Source organism: Lithobates pipiens, unplaced genomic scaffold, assembly GCF_037356315.1.
Source record: "Lithobates pipiens isolate NorthernLeopardFrog02 unplaced genomic scaffold, aLitPip1_a1.2 Scaffold_19, whole genome shotgun sequence".
In the NCBI taxonomy this organism is placed as follows: domain Eukaryota; kingdom Metazoa; phylum Chordata; class Amphibia; order Anura; family Ranidae; genus Lithobates; species Lithobates pipiens.
Genome location: NW_027507764.1, coordinates 509218762 through 509238474, shown reverse-complemented (window position 1 = coordinate 509238474; position 19713 = coordinate 509218762). Strand labels below are relative to the sequence as shown.

Below are 19713 nucleotides of genomic sequence, written 5' to 3'. Positions count from 1 at the left end.
TTACTTTATTAAAGCATAATAAACACATAAAAAAACAAACACATACACATACAACATACACATATTTGGCCAATTTTCGACAGGATCTAATTAACCTACCAGCTTGAGGAGATGCTACTAGTAGAGGAGATGCCCTAAAAAAGAGCCCCCACATAGAGGAGACCCCCAAGAGAACCTCTCCCCATTTCTTGCTAGAAAAGCTATCCTAATAGAAAATCCTCCCTAATAGAGGAACCCCCCTAGTAGAAGAGCACCCTAGTAGAGCCACCTCATGGAAGAGCCCAACTAAATGAAAGAGCCCTGCTGGTAAAAAACCCCTCCAGTGGAAGACCCCCTAGTAGAAGAGCTAACCAATACAGCAGCCCCCACTAAAAAAAAAGCCCCCTAATAGTAGAGCCCCCTTAATCAATGTGCTCCCTAATAGAGGAGCCATCCCATGGGGGCACACATAGTAGACATAGTAGAAGAGGCTCCCCTGCCTGTCTTGGAACCTTTTAACAAAAAAGCCCCCCCTAGTAGAGCAGCTTCTTTGTAGAAGAGCTCTCCCTACTAGAGGCCCCCCTAGTAGAAGAGCCCCTTCCAGAGATGCCTCCCAGTAGAAGAGCCTCCTCTGGTAGCAAAAGGGCCCCCCTAGTAGAAGAGTCACCTATTAGAGTAGCCCCGTAGTAGAGGAGCCATCTAGAAACAGAGCCCACCTAGAAGACGACCACTCTCCCCAATAAAAGTGCTTGTTTCATTAAAGACCCTTCCAGTGAAAGAGCCCCCCCCCCCCCCCACCCAGTAAAAGAGCCGTCCAAGTAGAGCAGCCCTTCGAAAAGGAGCCCTCTAATAGTAGAAATCAAATCCCCTATAGAAAACCCCCTCTAATAGAGGACCCCCTAGTAGAATAGAGAAGACCCCCTGGGAGGGTGCCCCTAGTAGAACACCCACCCAGTAGAGAAACCTTCTAATTGCAGAGCCCCCCTAATAGAGCAGCCTCCTAAAAGAAGATCTCCCCTAGTGGAGGACCCCCCTAGTAGAAAAGTCCCCCTCATAGAGGAGACCTCTAGCACGAGAGCTCCTAGTAGAGAAGCCCCCTGGTGAAGGAGCCTTCCCTAGTAGATAGACCCCCCTAGTAGAAGTCCTACCACCCCCAGTGGAAGAAACCCTCTAACAGAAGAGCCTCCATTAGAGATGCCCTTTTTGGTAGAGGAGCCCCTCTGAAAAAGGAGCCTTCCCTAGTAGAAGTGATCCCCCCTTCCCAGTAGAAGAACCCCCCTCATATAGGAGCCCTCTCTAGTAGAAGAGCCCCCTGATAGATGAGCCTTCCTAGTAGATGAGCCTCCCTAGTAAAAGAGCCCCCCTAAAAGAGGAGCCCCTGGTAGAAAGCCCACTAAAGTAGAAGATCCCTAGTTGGGGAGTCCACGGTAGAAGAGTCCCCCTGGTAGAAGAGCCCCCCTAAAAAAGGAGCCCTCCCCTCAGTAGAAGATCCCCTAGTAGAGGACCCCTAGTTGAGGAGCCCTTGGTAGAAGAGACCGCTGGTAGAGGAGCCTTCCTAGAAATAGAAGAGCTCCCCTAAAGAAGGAGCCTCTGGTAGAAGAGTCCCCCATCCCCCATAGAGGACCCCCTAGTTGAGGAGCCCCTGGTAAAGGAGCCTCCCTAATAGAAGAGCCCCCCTAAAAGAGGAGCCCGTGGTAGATGAGCCTTCCTAGTAGTAGAGCCCTGCCTAAAAGAGGAGCCCCAGATAGAAGAACCCCCCAGTAGAGGATCCCCTGGTAAAAGAGCCCCACACAGTAGAGGATCCCCTAGTAGAGGACACCTAGTTGGGGAGTCCCCGGTAGAATAGTCCCCTTGGTAGAGGAGCCTTCCTAGTAGATGAGCCTACTTAACAGAACAGCCCCCCTAAAAGAGGAGCCCCTGGTAGAGGACCCTTCCTAGTAGAAAAGCCCTGCCTAAAAGAGGAGCCCCTGGTAGAAGAGCCCCCCCCAGTATAGAACCCCTAGTTGAGGAGCCCCTGGTAGAGGAGCCTTTCTAGTAGTAGAGCCCTGCCTAAAAGAGGAGCCCCTGGTAGAAGAGCCCCCCCTCTCCAGTATAGAACCTCTAGTTGAGGAGCCCCTGGTAGAGGAGCCTTTCTAGTAGTAGAGCCCTGCCTAAAAGAGGAGCCCCTGTTGGAAGACCCCCTCCCCCAGTAGAGGAGCCCCTGTTAGAATATCCCCCCCCCCTTAGAGGCTCCCCTAGTAGAGGAGACCCTGGAGGAATAGCCCCCCAGTAGTCCCCGGGAAATAGTCCCCTTGGTAGAGGAGCCTTCCTAGTAGAATAGCCCCCCTAAAAGAGGAGCCTTACTAGTAGAAAAGCCCTGCCTTAAAGAGGCGCCCCTGGTAGAAGAGCCCACCCAGTAGAGGATCCCCTAGTTGAGAAGCCCCTGGTAGAAGAGTCCCCCTGGTAGAGGAGCCTTTCTAATAGAAGAGCTCCCCTCCCCTGGTAAAGGAGTCTTCCTAGTAGAAGAACCCCCTAAAAAAGGAGCACCCGGTAGAAGAGTCCCGTAGTAGAGAAACCCTCCCTATTAGAAGAGCCCCCCTGGTATAGGAGCCCCTCTCTAGTGGAGAAGAGCCCCCCAGTATCAGAGTATCGGGGTGTGTGACGGATGACCCCATAGAAATCAGCAGCTCCCAGCAGCCCGGGGTTGCCAGGACAACCAGGGCTCTCCCGGCTTTCATGTGGCCATGTGACAGCGGAGTTGACGTCAAGCAGAGGCAGAGCCAGTGGATGAAGTCAGCCCCGAGCAGAGTGCTGCATGCTGGAGCGGGATCGGTCTGCCTTCTCCTCTCCGTCCTCCGGAACATGGACTACTAATCTCCACCGAACACCCGTCCGAGCAGGTAAGCGCCCCCCCCTCCCCCTCCTTCCCCAGCACAGAGCCCGGTGTGCTCTATATACACCCGGCCGGTATACTGTGCACACACCGGACCGCTCTGCAACACTCTCCCTCCTCTATTCATTGCTTCAAGAAGAAAATAAGGCCAGCAACCAATCAAAAGACAGCTCCCAGTGCTCCTGCATCTCTAAGCAGATGGAAGCTGCAATCTGATTGGTTGCTGCACTTTGTACTGCACCACTTCTCCGGCATGCATGGCTGACAGTTCTATGTAATGGATTCCAGCCTGGAGATCCATAAGATGCAGAGAAGAGCGATAAATGGAGAGCAGCGGGGGATGTCTTCAGATGCAGATTTCAAGTGAAGAAAAAAAAAAAAAAAAGAGAGAGAAGTAAAGTGAAAGTATTTGGAGTGTAGATGTGGGTGGAATGTGAGAGATCTATGATGCAATCTGCTGGTCGCCCTCATCCTCTGAGCTGCGCGCCTCATCCGCTGCACATCAGCTGTTGCGCACCAAGCGTAGCACTTAAAGTGCATGTCCACTGTTTGCTTATTGTAGGGCAGTGAAGGGATAAAGTTTGTAGATAATGTCCTCTGTTTATAAACCTTATTCTGTGTTTGTGGATAGTGTCCTCTATGTAGGATCCTCTGTGTGCCCAGGGAGGAATGCTCACATTTTGGTTGACACCGGGGGAGTGTCCGCCACTAGCCCTCCATTGTCTATGGAATGATTGCACAGCATTCCGCACGTCTTTCTTTTCCCCATGGAGAGGAAAAAATGTCCTACTGGGTATGGTGGAGACATCAGGGCTCTGTGCATGGGAAGGCAATGGCACGGCTTGTATTGATGAAGCTGCTAATAAATAGCCTGACGTATAGAGTGCCAGATAGAGGTAAAGGGAGACTTTGGCGCTTTATTAATATTATTATTATTATAATAATAATACGCTATTTAAATTGAGCCAACAGTTCTTTACAAAGTACAGAGAGACCAAAAATATGTCATAATTAGTTACATAGGTTGTAAAAAGATACAAGTCCATCTAGCGCAACCAATTAAATTCAGTGCAAGAGTTTTTGGTTGAATGAGCTTACAATCTAAACGAGAGGGGGAGGTGATGTGCTTAGGAATTATTATAATAGGAGATGTGTATAGAGCAAACAGTTTGCTCAGTGCTTTACAAAGTAAAGGAAGACCGTACAGTTACAATACATAGGTTGCAAGAAGATACAAGTCCATCTAGCCTAACCAATTCAATTCAATAAATACAAGAGGGTTTGGAGGGTCTTGCTCATATGAGCTTACAATCGAAAAGGGATGGGCAAGTGATACAGGCGTTTTGTTATTATTATCATTATTATAATCATTATTATTATTATCATTCTTATTATATTTATTATAGAGGATTTGTGTAGAGCCAACAGTTTGCACAGTGCTTCACAAGGTAAAGGGAGACAGTACAGATACAATACATAGTTACATAGGTTGAAAAAAATATATACAAAAAAATATACAAGTTCATCTAGTTCAACCGATAACACTCAATACGAGAGGGGGGTCTCGCTCATATGAGCTATTATTCTTAATATCATTGTTATTATAAATATTATAGGAGATGTGTATAGAGTCAACAGTTTGCATAGTGCTTTACAAACTAAAGGGAGACCACACAATTACAATACATAGTTTCATAGGTTGGAAAAAGATACAAATCCATCTAGCGCAACCAATTCAATTCACTACAAGAGGGTTTGGAGGGTCTTACTCGTGTGAGCTTCCAATCTAAAACAGAGGGTCAATTGATACAGGTGCTTTATTATTATTATTATTATTATTATATTATTATTATTATTATTATTAAATAGAGCCAGCAGTTTGCACAGTGCTTAGTAATGGGAGACCGTACAGATACAATTCATAGCTACATAGTTAGGTTGAAGAAAAGATACAAGTCAATCTAGTTCAACCTGATAAATTCAATGTAAGAGGGCTTGGAGGGTCTCGTTCATATGAGCCTACAATCTAAAAGGAAGGGGCAAGTGATACAGGTGCTTTATTATTATTATTATTATTATTATTATCATTATCAATGTTGTTATTACTATTATGATTTGTATTGTTACAGTAAAGGATTTAAATAGAGGCACAATGCTTTGCAAAGTAAAGGGAGACAGTGCTGATACAACACGCACTGTAGTTACATAGGTTGAAAGAAGTTACAAGTCCAATCATTTCAACCAATTAAATTCAATACAAGAGGATTAGGAGGGCTCTGTTCCTAAGAGCTCGCAATCTGAAAGGGAGGGGCAAGTGATACAAAAGGTAATAGCTGTGGGGGGGGGGGGGGGGAGGGGATGGAGACAGTAAAAGTTTATTATTTAGGTGGAGCAGGGAAAGGCTTTCCTGAAGAGATGAGTGTTCAGGGATCTCTTTGTTATATAATATGCTGTATGTGTCCAGGGATCACCCTGTTATGTAATATAAGATAGCGGCAGTGGGCATATAATGCATCCGTCTGCCAGGCTATGTGTAGTACAAGATACTTAAAATCCAATGACTTTTTCTGCAGTCCCCTACTGACTATAGGAAATGCTGAAATGTAGGAATAATGATATATAGGGACATATATATATATATATATATATATATATACTCAGTGGAGAGAGAATTCTGCAGCATATTTAGCAAGTACAGAATCATAGTGTGTATGAATGTATATCTCTCTCTCTCTCTCTCTCTCTCTCTCTCTCTCTCTATCTATCTATCTATCTATCTATATATATATATATTCCTATTATTTCTTTCTTTTTTTTTTTTTTCATATAAGATTGTAAAAATCTAATTGTACTGCTACATACACATTTAATTTTTTATTTTATCCAATCAATCTGCAAAAATCAATAACTTCCCTTCCAATTGATTTTAGACTCAATTTCGATCAGATTCTATCAAATCTTAACTATCGTTCGACATCCACTTCCTTGTATGTGACATATCGATCAAATGGGTTGTCCACTATAGATCAATTATTCCAATCAGATTGGAAAATCAATCAATCCTTTATCAGAACGTGTATGGCCACCATTAGAGGAAACATTATGGTGAATTGTAAACCAATAAAACACATGCTACAATATTGTTACCTGTCATGAAATAATAATCCAACCCTATATATATATATATATATATATATATATATATATATATATATAGCCTCCATAATTTTTTAGGATTTCATTGTCCCTTATGTGACTCCACACACATCCGATCATTACATGTGCCAATTTAGAATTGGATTGACTTTAGCTTCTGATTCACACCGTTTGTTAAGCTGCATTGATCTACATAGGGAAATGCAGGCTAACTAAAAGGGCACAGAAAACAATTGCTTTTTTTATTTTTTCCTTTTTTTTTAATTTTATTTTCTTACAAGGGGCACGAAAGGGAAACCCACAGGTGTGATCGGGTCACATTGAGAATCATGACGATCCACTTGTCATGCGTTGTTGCACATATAGTTACACCGGTGTGAACGTACTATATTTTAGTATAATAAACAATAGAGTTGTACTGATAACCAGAGATAGTTCCAGGGCTAGAAATCTCCAAGTATCCCCAGAAATCAGAGGCTTCCACAGACCCCCAGAGCAGCGGATGAATAGCGCCACTCCTGAAGATCAATGACCTGCGTTTCCATAAAACACCCGCATAGTACATGTAAGTAAACAATCAGAATGTTTATCTTTGCATTGCAGCGACATGATGGAAGCAGGCAGATCTTGGACATAGGAAATGTAAAATTAGAATACATCCGTAGGAAAGGAATCTGGGGGAAAACGTTAAACGTTCCTTGTGCTCGTTCATTCTGCGGAGTTTAGATTGCTTACTACTACTGTCAGGGACTTCTGCTTTTTAAGGGACCTTTCACCTGGGAGTCTGTTTAGCTATCAGCAAGCTCATCCATTTTCCGCAGGTCATGTAAACACAATTGATCTTAATAATGAAGTTACAATTCTTGTATGCCTCCAGCTAGATTGTCCATTGAGAACCCTGTGCATGACATGTCAGATTTGTATCTACTATGTGTCTGCAGGGAATATTGACTATACATCAGTGGAGCTGATCTGTGATTGGTTGGGATTGGGTGATAACCATCTTGTCTTCTAGTTGGTTACGGTTCAGGGTAGCAGTAAGTTTTTATTTCGTTTTTCTTCCCTGATAAATGATGCTCTCTGCACTCTCCCTCTTCTTTCCTCTTCCTCTCTTTTTGAGTTTCAGCTTATTTATTTAGAATCTGCCTTTAGGCTAGACCACTTCCTGTTAGTAGACGCACGGGGGTGTTATTAATCCTTAATGACAAGCCCACGCATCACAATCGCAGCACATTTTTGGGTGCAGGAAACCGCATGGTAATGCAGTACCATGTTGTTCTGTGCAGCCACCCTGCAGGTGCATTTTGGAAAAGGCGTCAGGGTTTTTTTCCCCGTGTTTCCTGCAGGTACAGCAGCCCATTCAAATGGTGAAGTCCCCACCCAGGGACGCAACACGTAAGGGCGGGGTTTTAAGGAAGAGACATCGTCACATCCATCGGCTTGACTGTGACGAGCTAGCAGAGGTTCTTTTACTAGTCGTGGCTAGAAGCTATTCCAGATCTCTAGGGAAATATTTCCATCTGATGTTCCATACTGATGGGGGTTTTTCTATCTAGGTGAGTAGATTTGGTGGCTTGACTATTTTTAATAAAATGTTTTTAAACGGAGAGCATTGGATGTGGCTTTGTTATTTTGAGAGGCAGTTAAAGAGGAAGTAAACCCTAATGGGTTTACTTCCTCTTTGATTCCCTGCAAAGGTAAAGCATAATGGACTACTATACATCGCATAGTAGTGCATTATGTGTCACTTACCTAACACAGGAGCCAGCGAAGTCACTGATGTCTCCTTGTGTACGGAGCCTCCATCTTCTTGGTGGGTATTGCTGCTCCGGCGCTGTCATTCGATGGAGCCACGATGACGTCACTCCCGCGCATGTGCATGGGAGCTGCCACTCACGGCATATCGCTGTTAACAGCGGCGCACTCAGTGCGCCTGCGCACTGCTGTCTACGGCGCATGCGCCGTAGACAGCAGTGCCTGTCTTTTGGCACACGGTTTAGGAGATATTTCTTGGACCTACAAGTAAGCCTTAATCTAGGCTTACCTGTAGGTCAAAGTGGTTTGTAAGGGTTTACAACCACTTTAAGGAGTTTATATTGAGAAACCTACTCGACTCAAAGTAGATTTCAGAGCAAGACCTCGGCTTCCATTGAATGTGGTGACATGGAGCAACTTTCTGTTTACACAGCCGCAGAAAACAGATGTGTGAACCTAGACTTATACCTACTACACATGGGTCAAATGTCAGGCATTCCCCTATATTGTTCTCCTATATTGAGTGGACAGCCATGCATGGTTCAAATGCTGCAGATATAATTGGGGCAGCTGTGCCATGTCACCCCCCCCCCCCCCCCCCCCACCACCACTTACCTACCCTCCATCTACCTTGCCATTGAGGAGCTACTTGGAATTGGTAAATCTACCTGCCAAGGGTCTCCTTTTACAGCTTCCGTTAGGCCTCATGTACACGGCTGCTGGTAAACGGACGTTCAGAGGTTTTTGGATTCTTATTTCAGCTGCCCCTGAACTCATCCAATGTTATCTTATGTGTACATGTTTAATGTCCTTTTTATGCAGTTGAGTTTAGAGGCTTTTCTTTGAAGGAAAAAAAATGAGTTCAGACACTGAAGTTTCAGACGCGAAACGCGGTAACGCACGTTTAGCCGTGTTTCGTTAACAGGCATTTTTCATTTTTGGCTATTTTGAATAAAATAAAATCATGTTTTTTTTTTTTCAAATGCTTCTAAACGCAAACGTGCAAAATGCGGCATGTAAACGCACCAAAACTGAACTTTTAAATGTGGGTTATCTGTCAAGTTAAATCGTTCAGGAGAGGTTGTAAAAACGTCCCGTGTACAGTAAGCCTTAGAGAAAGCTTCAGGGATTTAAATTTTTTTTTTTCCTTATTACAGACAATGGGGGTTATTTACAAAAGGAAACTCCTCTTTGCACTGCAAGTGTACTTGGAAGTGCAGTTGCTCTAAATCTAAGGGGTAGATCTAAAATGAGGGGAAGCTCTGCTGATTTTATCATCCAATCATGTGCAAGCTAAAATGCTGTTTTTTATCTTCCTTGCATATCCTCCTCGGATTTACAGCGACTTTACTTCTAAGTGCATTTTCAGTGCAAAGTGGATTTTCCTTTAGTAAATAACCCCCAATACGCTGGTCTTTAGATGGAGCATAGCTATTGTATGATTCAGCCAAGGAGAGTTCCCTTCGGGTTCATTCACACCAGGGTGATCTGAGTTTATCAATGCAAAGAGCTGTCTGTGTGCCTTGTTCACATCACAGGAGTGCGTTGAGGGAAAATGTAGGCACGCTGGAACGCACAAAATAAGCCTTACAATGCATTTGTAGAGCGACATACACTTGTGAGTTGAACGTAAAGCCTCCTTCACATCGGTGTACTTTAACCACTTCAGCCCCGGACCATTTTGCTGGCCAAAGACCAGACCACTTTTTGTGATTCAGCACTGCGTCGCTTTAACTGACAATTGCGCAGTCGTGCGACGTGGCTCCCAAACAAAATTGACGTCCTTTTTTTCCCCACAAATAGAGCTTTCTTTTGGTGGTATTTGATCACCCCTGCGGTTTTTAACAAAAATAGAGCGACAATTTTGAAAAAAAAACGCATTATTTTTTACTTTTACTTTTTTGCGCTCGTGATGACAGAGCGGCATTAAAGATTAGATGTATTTGTACATCAATATGCCTGCCCATGCCACACACACACACACACACACACGTGGTTATAAACCCTTACATATACTTAGTGAAGTGACTATCCTCAGGTGATTCACAGATGTAAAACAGATGTAAGTTGTACCTGTTTATCTGCATTCGTCTCTGCATTACATCTGTTCAAAGTTCAGAATTTATAAAGCTTCTCTGAGTAGTCAAGAAAAAAGTGTGTGGAGATCTGAAGCTACACTCAGCAGAGGAGAGCTCTGAGAGCTGATTGGAGGAAAGAAATACACCCCCTTCACACAGGAGCAGAGCTGAGCCTGTCAGTCTGCTGGAGCTCCCTCCCCTGTCACTATCTTGGTGTCAGGAAAACTCATAAGAAGTGACTCATGCTGATAGCAGAGGAACGAAGCAGCAGACAGAAATGACACTTGTGACGCGTACACACGACCGGACTTTCTGCCAGAATAAACTCTGACGGTCTTTCCAACGGAGTTCCGCTGAAACGGATTTGCCTACACACGATCACACCAAAGTCCATTCGCTTAGAATGTGATGACGTAAGACGGGACTAGAAATGGAAGTTCAATAGCCAGTAGTCAATAGCTGTCCTTGCGTCGTATTTGGTCTGAATAAGATACAGACGAACGGTTTTCCAGATAGGAATTGATTCCGTCTGAAGGATTTAAAACCTGTTCTATTTCTAGGTCCGTCAGAATAAAAAAAAAAAAAAAAGTCAGATGAAGCCCACACACAAGCGGAATATCCGATGAAATGATTCCGTCTGACCTTTTCTGCCGGAAAGTCTGGTCACGAGTATGCGGCATTAGTGCTCTTAGCAGAGACAAATACACACTATAGAGGGATATGCTTTGTTCATATTTCATGCCTGCGGTTTACAACCACTTTAATGCCCTGCACACACGATCGAAGATTCCGACAACAAAATCCATGGATTGTTTCCAACGGATGTTGGCTCAAACTTGTCTTGCATACACACGGTCACACAAATCTTGTCGGAAATTCCGAACGTCGAGAACGCGGTGACGTACAACTCGTACGACGAGCCAAGAAAACTGAAGTTCAATAGCCAGTGCGGCTCTCTTGCTTGATTCCGAACGTGCGTGGAACTTTGTGCGTCGGAAATGTGTACACACGCTCGGAATTTACGACAACGGATTTTGTTAATGGAAAATTTGAGATCCAGATCTCAAATTTTGTGTGACGGAAATTCCGATGGAAAATGTCAGATGGAGCCTACACACAGTCGCAGTTTCCGACAACAAGCTCCCATCAAACATTTTCCGTTGGAAAATCCGACCGGGTGTAGGGGGCATTAGTGTACATCCTTGTGATTGCCTTGTTTGCCCTCACAGGGATACACGGGTATTCCGTAGACATCTATGGGGCCCTCACACAGTGGTACGCTGTAGCACACCCATGTGTTGGAGGCACTAAATTTAAAAAAGAAACACTACAATTCTAGCATGCAACCATACCGCACGCCAGTGCGTGTTACACACCATTGCATGCGCCTGCTGGGGTAACATATCCCTCATAAGGGATATATGTAATCTGTTCTTAGAACTCTTACTTGTGTTAATTGCATACATTTCTCCACATATTATTTCTGTCTTGGGTCTGAGAAATCAGTAAAATATTTAAAAAAATGTATCTGCGCAATTTAGAAACTTCTACGGCCACAGCTGGAAATATGTTGCGGGGAAACTCTTTAATCCCCGGCGTGTTGCACCTTGCACGTAGCCTGTAACATTGTTCCTCTAGGTGATCTTGCAGTTTCCTGTTAAAGTAACGTCTGTCTTATTGTGGTGACACGTGACTAATTGTCATCGCGTCTTTTCCACCCACCCTCTATCAGTGCTGCTGTGAAAGTTTTACCCGCTTGTCTTCCATCGTTGATCTATTTTGTTTATATGATCATTAATTCTGACTAATTGCACATTTTAATACTTTTTTTTTTTTTTTGTCGCTGATGAAAAGGTCAGTCTGCCCTATAGTGATATTTTTTTAATGATTGGAGGAATCTGATGAGCTTAACCAGCCTGTGGAGTCCTCTGGGACTAGTCGCACTTTTCATGCAGCGTGCTCCATGGAAATGCATTACGAATACAAATCCCATTCTTTCCTATGTGGATGGTTCACATGCATGAGCTATAGTTTAGTGGGAAAAGGAGATATAAGGCAGCAGTCTCCAAACTTTCTAAAGAAAGGGTACGTTTATTATTTCAGACTTCAGACTTTAGAGGGGCTGGACTGTGGCCAGTGGGAGTAGAAATGTCCTGGCATTGGTAATCGTGCCCCATTATTGGTGTCAGAGGGGGTAATAGTGCCCCATCATTGGTGGAAGGAATAGTGCCCCATTATTGGTGTCGGAGTGGTTAATGGTGCCCCATCATTGGTGTCAGTGGGGGTAATAGTGTCCCATCATTGGTGTCAGTGGTAGAAATAGTGTCCCATCATTGGTGTCAGTGGGAGGAATAGTGTCCCATCATTGGTGTCAGTGGGAGGAATAGTGCCCCATCAGTAGGAGGAATAGTGCCCCATCATTGGTGTCAGTGGGAGGAATAGTGCCCCATCGTTGGTGTCAGTGGGAGGAATAGTACCCCATCGTTGGTGTCAGTGGGAGGAATAGTGCCCCATCATTGGTGTCAGTGGGAGGAATAGTGCCCCATCATTGGTGTCAGTGGGAGGAATAGTGCCCCATCGTTGGTGTCAGTGGGAGGAATAGTGTCCCATCGTTGGTGTCAGTGGGAGGAATAGTGTCCCATCGTTGGTGTCAGTGGGAGGAATAGTGTCCCATCGTTGGTGTCAGTGGGAGGAATAGTGTCCCATCGTTGGTGTCAGTGGGAGGAATAGTGTCCCATCGTTGGTGTCAGTGGGAGGAATAGTGTCCCATTGTTGGTGTCAGTGGGAAAAATTGTGCCCCATCATTGGTGTCAGTGGGAAAAATTGTGCCCCATCATTGGTGTCATTGGAAGGAATAGTGCCCCATTGTTAAAGTGGAGTTCCACCTAAAAATGGAACTTTCGCTTTAAGGGAAGGTGACCACATGGGGGGAGTGGAAACTCTAAAAAGAGGGTTCCAGCTCCCACTTCCTGCCGGAAGTCAGTTCACCTCTCCCCTCCCTCTCGGCAATCATCTGGAACACGTCAGAGGTCCCAGATGATTGTCCGGGCAGTCACAGTGCGCTGCGCGGCTCGCGCACAGAGACAATGCCGCCGCTGCAGAGAGGAGGGGGAGACGAGCGGGGCTTCTTTCCCCCGCATCGCTGGACCCTGGGACAGGTAAGCGTCCAATTATTAAAAGTCAGCTATTTGTAGCTGCTGAATTTTTTTTTTAAGCAGAACTCCGCTTTAATGTCAGTGGGAGGAATTATGTTCCAAAGGCTGGATAAAGGCAAGCAAAGGGCTGCAGTTTGAAGACCGCTGCTATATGGGCTCAGTCACACCTACGTGTATTACCACTCATGCTGCAATGCACATGAACAGTGTTAATCCAGCCTTAAAGCTGAAGTTTAATCTGGTTATATACTTCCCTTATTTTAGACTCTGTAATGTCATTACTGGGCCTCAGTGCTTCTCTATGCAATGCTGGCAAATCATGGTTGGTGGAAGGGACCAGCTGGGTGCTGTACATGGCTTCCTGAAAACCTCATAGCACCTTGTCTCAGTAATCCTCTTAAGAACCCTCAGCCCCGATAGAAGCAGTGGGTTGGCTTTAGGATGTTCCCCTCCACAAAACACCTTGTGGCGGGGAGCAATTCAGGAGGAGTGGGCAGGTTGTATACAGAGAAATCCAGGTGATGCCAACATGTGATTCTGAGCCCTATAATTAAAAGAAATGCAATCCAATGAGTTAATGCCCATCTTTGGGCTTTAACCTTCACCCTTCCCCATCCATCTGGAGATCCTTCTTTTTTTTTTTATTTGCATTGATCCTGTTGGGTGTAAATCTTCTTTGAAGTCTGGGTGACACCAGAACCTGTCATCAACCTGCTTCTGGATCTTCTTCTTCCTGGAGGACTCATAAGGGAACTCAGGTCCGAGATGTGCCTCAACAATATATTGTAGATGGAGCGCCTCCAATTTCTTTTTCTGCCTGGAAACAAGAAATCCAAGTGAAAGAATGGGAACCCCTCATTGTGGTCACAGAAGGTGTGCAGACCCAGAAACTCGCTAACTGAGATCCCACCAAGAGATGGAAGAAACTGGCAGGTGGTTTAGATCTTTACAGCTACAAAAAAATGAAATATACATTTTTGGGTATTTTGACCCTTTTATTATTTTTCTCATGAAATTTAGTAGACTGTTAATCCATAGCTACATACATAGTAGGTGAGGTTGAAAAAAGACACAAGTCCACCAAGTCCAACCCATGTGAGTGATTATATGTCAGTATTACATTGTATATCCCTGTATGTTGCGGTCATTAAGGTGCTTATCTAATAGTTTCTTGAAACTATCGATACTCCCTGCTGAGACCACCACCTGTGGAAGGGAATTCCACATGCTTGCCGCTCTTACAGTAAAGAACCCTCTATGTAGTTGAAGGTTAAACCTCTTTTCTTCTAATTTTAATGAGTGGCCGCATGTCTTGTTAAATTTCCTTCCATGAAAAAGTTTTATCCCTATTGTGGGGTCACCAGTACGGTATTTGTATATTGAAATCATATCCCCTCTCAAGCGTCTCCTCTCCAGAGAGAATAAGTTCAGTGCTCTCAACCTTTCCTCATAACTAATATCCTCCAGACTCTTTATTAGCTTTGTTGCCCTTCTTTGTACTCACTCCATTTCCAGTACATCCTTCCTGAGGACTGGTGCCCAGTACTGTACAGCATACTCTAGTCAGGCTTCTGTAAGGCTCCATGCACACTGGGCATTAAAATAACGTTATAAAAACGCCAGTAGCTTTGCAGTGAGTCTTTCAATTTTTTTTAACGTTTTTGCAATAGTGTTTATTAGCTTATTTATTTTTATTTTTTTGCATTTTTCCACGTTAGTGTTTTAGTGGGTGTTTTTTTTTCAATAGATCCAAAACCTTAAAGCGGGAGTCCGCCGGGACTCCGCGTTTTTTTTTTTTTTAAAAGCCAGCAGCTACAAATACTGCAGCTGCTGACTTTTAAAATAGTGACTCTAGATCGTCTCTCGGGTGCTGCCGCCGCCATCTTGGGTATGGGAATCAGGAAATGGAGCCTTTCGGCTTCATTTCCCGGTTCCATACTGCGCATGCGCGAGTCGCGCTGCGCAATAAGGACGGTCCCCGCTGCCTCTGGGATCTGTGTGTTTCCCAGCAGGCAGCGGGGCACTTGCGGAAAGGGGCGTAATCTACGCCCCTTTCCGCAGAGAGCTATCCCGGAAGTGGGTGCAGATACCTGTACTGTACAGGTATCTGCACCCCCCTCCCCCCTGAAAGGTGCCAATTGTGGCGCCGGAGGGGGGGAGGGTTCCGATGAGCGGAAGGTCCACTTTAGGGTGGACCTCCGCTTTAAACGCTGGTGAGCCACGTTTTCGAGCGTTTATCAGTGTTTGCCGTTTTTTGTGGTGTTCAGAAAACAGCCCATAAACTCCACTGCTGATAAAAGTTCAAAAACGTCCATGTGTGCATGGACACATACGATAACATAGAGGGGAGTTTATGGGCTCAAAACGCCCAAACTCCAAAAATCGGCCATTTATGAGCTCCAGTGTGCATGAAGCCTAAAGGTCACAGCACCCTGCCCCAGTTCTTCTTTGGAGAGTTCCTATGTTGCATGGAAAAAACACATCCCAGCATCCCTTTAGACATCCATGCCCCTCCTTGTTGGCCACTGGGTGCTGCAGATGTTCACTGTGCACTCTACTTATCAGATTCACAATTCACCTTCTCCAATCAGGGAAGGCCTTGTATTCACAAATAAATAAATAAAAGGAGTTCTTTGAATGGCAGAAGTGCTAAGCAAGCAACCCTTAACCCCCCTAAGCCCCCCTGGGGCAAATGTGCAGGGGGAAAGCTCACACTAAACCTGAGCAGGACCTGGAAGATGGCACCAATCACTGCAGTAGTGGTGACTATTATGTGATTGTCAGTTTCCCTAGTGGCCCCTCAGGTATGAGATATGCATAATATCATTGTGCCAAGCTGGATTAATATAACAATTCCATTTTATTCACACTTCTTCTGATGAGGTCCCATGGAATGCAGAGTTATACAAATCTCACAAGGTGATGCTCAAACACATTCTCCAGGATCTCACCAGAAGGAATGTGATGTCACCCTTGTCTAGGCGCTGTGGGTGGAGTCTAGGAGAGATAAATATACAAACTCCTTTTTTTTCCATTTTGTTAATGATTTTTGCTGCATTTTGGACCAGAGGTGAGGGAGTAAAGGAGTACATCATTTTTTGGTTTTAGGTGGAAGGTCCACTGTAAAATGTGTGTGTGTGTTGTATATAGTGTAGGGCTGGGGAAAAAATATATTTAAATCTTGAATCGAGTTGAGAGGTCAAATCAATTCAAAATTTAAGCAAATCGATTTATTTTTCTATTTTTTTATTTTCACCACTGTGACGGTCCTGAAGTGCCGCAGCCAGGAGTTTTTAGGCGAGGCTGCGGCTTTGGCCTAGTCCACGAGGCCGGACGCCGCGGACTAGGCCGAAGCTGCGGCCTCACCTAAAAACTCCTGCCTGAAGCTCCCCAGGACCGGCACTAACACCGCGCTGGTCCTGAGGAGCTGTGGGCAGGTGTTTTTAGGCAAGGCCGTGGCTTCGGCCTAGTCTGCAATGTCCGGCCTCACCTAAAAACTCCTGCCTGCAGCTACCCAGGACTGGCGCAGGGGTCCATCAAAAAAAAAAACTTGATTCGAATCGTGAATCAAGTTTTTATTGATTTTTTTTTAATATAGTGTAGTGTCCTTCTTTTTTATTGATTTTTTGTCAACAACTATAGTTATCAGTAAATGTGTGAAAATGTGTCCTTTGCTCATGAATTAATTTTTTTCCATCTTCATGGCTGTGCCTTTGTCTAAATCAAGGTTTCTCAACCAGGGTGCCATGGAACTCTAGGTTTCCTCCAGAGGTTGTAGGGGTTCCTTGAGCAATTTCTGCCTCTCAGAAGTTCCCACTGACACCATTGATCTTTTTAGCGATCTGTAAGGGGGTAATTCTTCCCAATGACCACAAGTGTAAGGAGCATTCCTCCCACGGACCGTCCCATCAAATAATTTCAAGGGTTCCTCTGTGTTGAAAAGGTTCAGAAAGGCTGAAAGTGTTTTTGCTCTAAAGCTTTCCTTCGTTCTTGTCACAGAAAGTAAAGTAAGTTGTGATGTGATTGGCCAATGCAGGGACCAAAGCTGGGGCTTCCCCGTTAGTTGTAGTTTTCTGAATCTGACCTCTAGTCTCTGAGAGTCCCAGTGTGACGGGTCACTTATTGTATAATACAAATGACGGGGGTAGGGCGTTTTTTGTGAAGGAAAGTCTAAAACACAATGAGGAAGTTGTAGTTTAATATTGTAACTTGGCTTTATTTATAGTCCTAGAATGAATGCTTCCTTGTTATTCTGACGGTGCTTTTCTTGTGTACATTCCCCTTCATCTGGGTTCTCTTTTTACAAGGTAAAAAAGGATAATTGCGCCTTTTATGATTAACCCTTTCGCTGCTGGAACTTTTTTTCTTCTTCCCTTTTTTTTTTTTTTTTTTTTTTACACATTTAAATTGTTGCTAAACCCAGGAGCCTGCATTCACTATATCTGGTGTCCCACAGTACACAGAATATGGAAATGCAATTGTTTTAATAAATATAACCCGTTAAATACATTTTCTCATCAGCAGTATATAGCAGTCTTGTGACTTTTATCAGTGTCTGGTTAAAGCTTGTGGGAGGAGTTTCCAATCTCCCCTGATTGTCCTATGAGGCTGCAGGACCCCTGACAGTCTGGACAGTGCTGATTGGCCCTGTGCTGATCACATGCACTCTCCCAAGAAATAAGCAACTCTCTAGCAATACATGCCAAACTGAGCATGTGCAGCTTGCCCCCCAAGGCTTTGTTTTGTCAGCAGATAGATTGGGGACAGTGGAAGAAGGGGAGGATCAGAGAAGACAGGATCAAACAGCCTTTTTACACAGTGCAAATGATTAACCCTTTAGGTTCCACAGTGAGTGTAAGAAGAATGCTTTACTGCACATACAGACTGATTTTACTGTTGTGGGTTTGGTAACACTTTAAAATGCACTTTTTAGGCCTGAAGATTACCTAACCTCCCCCGCAAACATATTTTTTATGAAAACAGAGACTCTGTAGAAAAAAATGATGGCAATTGCAAAATTTTATGTCACGCAATAATTATGCTACCGTCAATATATTCAGTAAAAAATACACTTAACGTCATGTGACTGGGGCCATCCTCCCATTAATTCTTGGGTCATCGCTAACCTCAGAGCCTTGAGGCAAGGGAACAACACTGTGCTATGTACATGTGCTTTTTTTCTAAAGCAGAACTAACCTCTCAATCAACTAGAACTATGTTTAATCCTTATGATTCTACCCTTAGTACGGAGAGAGGGTGGTAGGTTATATTTACTTATATTTACTAGGCCAAAATGATTTTATACATCCCAGGAGTCTTCATGTGCACTTTTTTTTTTCTTTCAACAGAAGGAGGGGCTTTCTCAGATAAGCACACCTTCCTGCCGGCATGCCTGAGCTAAGGGCTGAGGGATCCCAGGAAGTAAATGCTACACGATTCATCCGCCCTTACTCAAGATGGCCGCAGCTAGAAATGCTTGTTTTTCAAAGTGGTTTCCCAACAAATAAATAAAGCATAGAGATATGGACAGATTGATGAGCGAGGTTACTTTGGATATTAAAAATGAATTGAATAGCATTTTCTGTTTGTGGGTCTCCAATACAGTCAAGTTCTACTTTAACTATAATAAATGGGATTAAAAAAAAAAAAAAAAAAAAGCAGAGATTCTCTATATATCTGTAAGCTTTGCTGGCTAAAAATAGGCTGCAGACCTTATCCAATTAGTTGCACATCTTGGCTGTGTCCTTTTTAAGCACAGATCTCTGTATAATGTGTGGAATCCTGTGGTTTTCACTGCGTGTAATGACTGCATCTGTCCTCCTTACATTAGCAATTAGGCCGCTATAGTCTTCTCTTCCTAGTCTGTTTTTCTGCCAGTTCTCAGTTACATTGTTGGTTTGAAGTGACAGAATTACCTGTGAGGGGTGCATGTATGGGGGAAAAATCAATATTACAACATATGTGTTTCTGATTATTAAGGACATTAAAGCAGTGTTTTGCTGCGTACACGCCCAGCAAAAGACCGATGAGAGCTTTTGGTTGGAAAATGCGACCGTGTGTATGCTCCATCGGACTTTTGCTGGCCGAATTTCCGCCAGCAAAAGATTGAGAGCAGGTTCTCAATTTTTCGGTTGGAAAAAGATCCGAACGGAAATTCCGATCGTCTGTAACAATTGCGTCACGCAAAATTCCTACACGTGCTCGGAAACAATTTGACGCATGCGCGGAAGCATTGAGTTTAATTTTCTCGGCTTGTTGTAGTGTTGTATGTCACCGCGTTCTTGACGGTCCAAAGTTCAGCAAACTTATGTGTGACCGTCTGTATGCAAGCCAAGCTTGAGCGGAATTCCAGCGGAAAAACCATCCAAGATTTTTCTGACGGAAAATCTGCTCGTGTGTACCCGGCATTAAACCCAGCCAAATTGTATTCTATTCAGTTTACTCATTCTTAGATGTTGGGGTTGCATTTTTATTTTTATTTTTTTTATACCTGTTGATTCTGCAAGTAATGGCCCATACACACGATCAGAAATTCGTATGGAAAATACCGCTTTCAAAGCGATCGTACGATAATTGGATCATTAGTACAGAGCTTTCGAGAGCCGATCATGACAGTTCATCCAATATTATTCTATCGGACGTGCACAAATTTTTTTTTCATTTAATCAGTACAGCTGTTGTTCGAAAATGCATTACAAAATATGACATCACTTCCGAA

At 44.0% G+C, this 19713-nt stretch overlaps 1 protein-coding gene across 1 annotated transcript in view; it reads left to right on the top strand.

Moving 5' to 3' along the window:
• The first annotated feature begins 2698 nt into the window (after window positions 1–2698).
• The window catches only part of NCALD (neurocalcin delta), a 147667-nt gene continuing 130652 nt past the window's right edge, over window positions 2699–19713 (top strand). The window contains exon 1 of the mRNA XM_077493124.1: window positions 2699–2858. The gene's annotated coding sequence lies outside the window, so the exon portion shown is untranslated. The remainder of the gene's footprint in view (window positions 2859–19713) is intronic.